Source organism: Mesocricetus auratus, unplaced genomic scaffold (genome assembly GCF_017639785.1).
Source record: "Mesocricetus auratus isolate SY011 unplaced genomic scaffold, BCM_Maur_2.0 Super-Scaffold_100037, whole genome shotgun sequence".
Taxonomy (NCBI): domain Eukaryota; kingdom Metazoa; phylum Chordata; class Mammalia; order Rodentia; family Cricetidae; genus Mesocricetus; species Mesocricetus auratus.
The window spans coordinates 13333932-13339993 of NW_024429215.1; the positions used below are offsets into that span (position 1 = coordinate 13333932).

General features: G+C 38.1%; 1 protein-coding gene across 2 annotated transcripts in view; it reads left to right on the plus strand.

The window, feature by feature from the left end:
* The window catches only part of LOC121135402 (putative zinc finger protein 876), a 296765-nt gene that overhangs the window by 152267 nt on the left and 138436 nt on the right, over positions 1-6062 (plus strand). The gene's annotated exons all lie outside the window — the stretch shown is intronic.

Below are 6062 nucleotides of genomic sequence, written 5' to 3' on the forward strand. Positions count from 1 at the left end.
AAGAAAGAATACTTACACCAGCTAAGGACAAAAGGCCAAATAACATAAAAAAGGCAAACCTATCAGAATTACACCTGACTTCTCCATGAAAACTCTGAAAGCCAGAAGGTCCTGGATAGATATGCTATCAACACTAAGGGGCCACGGATGCAAGCTTTCAATCAATATGGGTTGAAAAAAAGATATTCCACGGCAAGACCATATTTAGACAATACATATCCACTAACCCAGCCATAGAGGAGATCTAGAAGGAAAACTCCAATCAAATGAAGTTAGCTAAAACCAGACAAACATAGGTAATAGATAATCCCACTTTAACAACAGCCAAAATAGAAAAGTGGAAATCCACACACAATTCCACCACCATCAAGCATTACAAAAGAAACAACAATGAGGAATCAATGGTAATTAATATCACTCAATATTAATGGTCTAAACTCACCCATGAAAAGGGAAAGGCTAACAGAATGGATTCGAAGACAGAAACCATCATTCTGCTGCATACAAGAAACACAACTCAGCTTCAAAGACAGATGTTACCTCAGAGTTAAGGTTTGGGAAAATGTTTCCAATCACATAGACCCAAGAAACAAGCAGGAGTAACAATCCTGTAGTTACTACACTTTGAACTGAAATCAATCAAAAGAGATGAAGAAGGTATTTTCATATTCCCCACATGAGAAATCCACCAAGATGAAGTCTCTATTCTGAACATCTATATTTCAAACACAAAGGCATCCACAATCATAAAAGAAACTTTACTAAAACTCAAACCACACATAGAACCTTACACACATACATTCTGAGACTTTAGCAACCCACTCTCAAGACTGTACAGGACTACAAGACAGAAACTTAACAAAGAAACAAAGGAACTAATAAAAGTTATGACCCAATTGGATTTGACTGACATCTATAGAGCATTGCATCCAAACACAAAAGAATATACCTTCTTCTCAGCGCCACATGGAAACTTCTCAAAATTCATCCACATACTTGGAAACATATCAAAACTTAACAGGTATGAAAAATTGCATTAATTCCAGCAAACCAGCAGCCAACATCAAAATAAATGGAGAGAAACTCAAAGCAATTCCTCTAAAATCAGGAACAAGAAAAGGCTGCCCACTCTCTCCATTCCTTTTCAATATTGTACTTGAATTTCTAGCCAGAGAAATAAGACAACAAAAGGAGATCAACCTATACAAATTGGAAAGGAAGAGGTCAAACTTTCACTATTTGAAGATGATATGATAGTTGGAATAAGTGACCCGAAAAATTCTACCAGAGAACTCCTACAGCTGAAAAATACTTCAGCAAAGTGTCAGGATACAAGATCCATTCAAGAAAAACAGGAGCCCACTATATACAGACAATAAAAAGCTGAGCACATAATCAGAGAAATAACACCCTATACAATTTCCATTAAGCATCATAAATTATCTTGGGGGTAATGCTAACCAAACAAGTGAAAGACCTGCATAGCAAGAACTTTGAGACTTTACAGACAGAAAATAAAGAAGACACGAGAAAAATGGAGAGATCACACATTCTCTTGGATAGGTAGGATCAACATAGTAAAAATGGAAATCTGCAAAAAGCAATCTATAGATTCAATGCTATACTCACTGAAAACCCAGCACAATTCTTCACAGACATTGAAAAAAAGTCTCAACATTATATGGAAAGCCAAAACCACACTGTCCAACAAGGCAACGTCCGGAGGCATCATCATCCTTGACTTCCAGAACTATAATAAAGATATAGTCCTGAAAACAGCTTGGCATTGGCACAAAAATGTCATGTAGACCAAAGGAATCGAATAGAAAACCTTTATCTTAACCCACTCACATATGAATACTTGTTTTTTGACAAAGAAGTTACAATTATACAAGGGACAAAAGAAAGCATCTTTAACAAATGGTGCCAGTATAACTGGATGCTGGCATGTAGAAGACTGCAGATAGACCCATGCCTGTCACTCTGCAAAAAAAAATCCAAAGGGATTAATGACCTAAACATTAATCCACTCACATTGAACCTGTTAGAAGAGAAATTGGGAGGTACCCTTGAACAAATTGGTACAGGAGACCGTATTTTGAGCATAACACCAGTTGCACAGAAACTGAGATGACAATTAATAAATGGGACCTGATGAAGCTGAGAAGCCTCTCCAAGGCAAAGGACACAGTCAACAAGACAAAAAGGTAGCCCACAGAATGGGAAAGATATTCACTTACCCCAAATCTGACAGAGGGCGGATCTCCAAATTCTACAAAACCTCAAGAAGCAAGTCTCCATAGCACCAAAGGATCAAATTAAAAAGTGGACTACAGAACTAAATAGAGAATTCTCAATAGAGGAGACTACAATGGATTAGAGACACTTAAGAAATTGCTCAACATTGCTAGCGTTTAGGGAAATTCAAATCAAAACAACTCTGAGATACCATCTTACTCCTGTCAAAAAGGCTAAAATCAAAAACACCAATGACAGTTTGTGCTGCAGAGGATGTGGAGAAAGGGGAACACTCCTCCACTGCTGGTGGGAGTGCCAACTAATGCAGTCACTATGGAAATCAGTATGTAGATTCCTCAGGAAAAAGGGAATCACTGGACCACAAGACCCAGCAATCACACTCTTAGGCATATACCCAAAAGTTGCACATTCATACAACAAGGACATCTGTTCCATTATATTTATTGCAGCATTATTTGTAATAGCCAGAACCTGGAATCAAACTCGTTTCACCTAAACTGGAGAGTGGATCGAGAAAATGTGGTGCATTTACACAATGAAAAATATTCAGCAGAAAAAGACAATGGAATCTTGAAATTTGCAGGCAAATGGATCGCACAAGAAGAAACCATTCTGAGTGAGGTAACCCAGTCACAAAATCTTTATATGGTATGTACTCACTCATATGTGGATTTTAGACATGAATCAGGGGAGTGCCAGCATACAATCCCACTGCAAGAGAGGCATGGAAAAAGGAAGGACCCTAACAGATATGCATGACACCCCAGATAATGTGGAATGAAGCAAGATCTTCTGAGCAGATTGGGAGCACAGTGTGGGAGAGAAGAAATGAAGCAAGTAAAAAGAGGGGGAGAGATGAGGAAGTGAGAGAAGTACATGGGATAGCAAGCAGTTTGAGTTGGGATAAGAATCCAGAAGAACAGGAAAGGAGATACAAAAATAGAGGGAACCATTCTTGGTTTGAAGGGAGATCTGGCACTAGTGAAAACTCCAGAGATCTACAAGGATGACACCAACTGGCAAACTAACCAGTAGTGGAAAGACTACATTAAAAGTCCCTCCCTAATAATGATTTTGACGACTATCCTACATACCATCATAGAACCTCCACCCAGTGACACAAGGAAGCAGAGGCATACACTCATATCTAAACATTCCTGGGAGGGCCCAGGCCCACCTACAAGAGTCCAGATTGACAGATCATCCCTCATTTTGGGATGGGCACCCAAAGTCCATTTGTGTGACAGGGATAAATACTAATTTACTACCCAAAGCCCAATAGATTGCCTAGCTCTCCTCACTGACACCTAAATTGAGTGAGTCTGGATCAGTCCCCTGCTGACCTCTCAGGATTAAGTCTGGGGTCCAAGATCCCCCCATTGTTCAGGTCAGCTGTTTCTCTGGGTTTCATCAGCCCAGGCTTGACCCCTTTGCTCATCACTCCTCCCTCTCTGTCACTGGTCTCCAGGAGTTCAGTTCTATGTTTAGCTGAGAGTTTCTGCCTCTGCTTCCTTCTGTCAGTGGATGGAGGTTCGAGGATGGTATATAAGATAGTTGTCAAAATCATTATCAGGGAGTGGTCATTTGAGGTAGTCTCTCCACTACTGCTTAGTTTGCCAGTTGGTGTCATCCTTGTAGATCTCTGGAGATCACACTAGTGCCAGATCTCCCGTGAAACCTAGAGTGACTCCTTCTTTAATGGTATCTCTCATCCTCCTTTTTTACAAAAAATTCTTGGTCTACCTATACTAAGACTGGCATCAAACTTCCCAAAATAATCATTTTAAGGAATATGATAAGACAGCCTTCCTAATAAGTTCTGTTATAGGGAAATACATAATCTTCCAAACTTTCTCATTATTTAGCATAGACATTCCAAATAAGAGCATCAGTTAAGAACAATGCAATTTCCCTATATTGAGATTGATAACGTCCTTATATGACATCCTAGAGCCTTTATCAAGTGGCTGATGGAAGCAGATGCAGATACCCTTAATAAATGATGAAATGAAATCCTGGAACCCACTTGCAAAGAGGGAAGAATGTTACATTCTAAATAAGATTCATAATTAAGAACAATTTTAAAAGCTGAGGAATACAAATGATCATGGGTTCCAGGTACTGTGACATACAGATTAATACAGACTCAAAATTAAACAAAAATTAAGATTTTGGGGAAAATATTTTGTATGTATTGATTAAAATGGGATCATGATGAGACAAAAGTATAAAGATTGAGGGACAGATGGACAGCTGTGAGCTCCAAATAATTGAGCAACCATATAGAAACTTATCGCTGTCATGAGAACAAGCCTCCAGCAGCACAGGGATTAAAGTGGGTATACAGTCCATGGACTTTTACTAGTCTATCTGAGTTAGTAACACTTAATTCCTTGAGGGTTATGAGAGAGGGCAAACACTCAATAATCATGTCCTGAATTTGAATATCACTCTCTGTATGGGAACACTTGTTACTTAGGGCTGAATGCAAGGATGCTCATTGGCTGGTCACTGTGATATTCCAAGTCTGGGACATTTTCATGATATTTTTTCATGATCCTGTCTTATTGTTTACTGAAGAAATGATTTATGACCCTGAAAATATTACTACATGCCCTTCAGCGTTTTTCCTATGTAAAGAGATGAGTATCTAGGAGGAAGAGAGAGAGGTGGAGAGAAAGACCTACTTGTTGACAGAGAATCATGCAAGAAAGAACAGGAGATGTGTGCTAAGAAATGAACATATGTATGCATTGAGACCTGAGAAAGGGATGAGTAGTGTTGTACAAGGGATGAAGCAGTGTATTTAGGCAAAGTCTGAGAGAACAGTGATGTGTGCAAGACTTAAGGAGAAGGGCAAGAAAAGTGTGAAGTGATGTATCTAAGTGGGTAGAGAGATGTAACAAATATACCTCTATAGAAGAGTGACATGTATGTAAGAAAGATTCATGTGAGGAAAGAGATGTGACTGTGTGGTGAAAGATGAAAATAAAATTTCTGTCAAATTTACAAAGAGATGAAAAAATTGACATGTACACACAATGTATGAGAGCATACATTGATGAAGCTATGGCATCTGTTTGTTGAGTCATTTTTCCAGTTTTGAAAATCATTTCTGGTGCATTTGCTTGTCTGGTGACTATTTTCGTATTTGCTAGGTCATAGTCTAAAAGTAGATATAATTGCCAGCGGTTGTTCTTCATTTCTGTCTCAAAAATATTGTTGGGGAAGTATTACTCTCAGAATCATTAGTACTTAATAATCAAGCAGTTTCTTTCTTAATGAGAAATTGTGATTACAATCCATTACAAACATTCAAATAACATATTTTTTTGAATAGAGTATATTTGGCCATTGATTTCCTGTACAGTATGTTTCAAGTGATAGATATAAGTGGACTGGTTTGAGCATGCACAAAATTTGCATAGATATAAAAGGGACTCAAAAGCTGGGATCATGTGTACCCAGGCATCTGATTGGAATCAACCACACCCCTCTGTCTGTAGTTCCTTCATCTAAATAGATTCAAAGATTTATTACATATTGTTTGATATTTCAGTGGCTGGGTTATTAACTAAAGCATGTATGCATTCTTGGCTCATATTAGTACTTTCCGACTCTACATACTTCAACTGTTGAGGACTAAGTATTTGAAGTAAACAAAATATGCTGGATAGATTTTACATAAACTATCGACATATTAATAAAAACACAGGAGGATGTGTAATGTTCATAACCTTAGTCAATGAGGGGAAATTTAGTTTTCAGTTAGATTGCAATGTTTTTCTTTTTCTCAGTGTCTG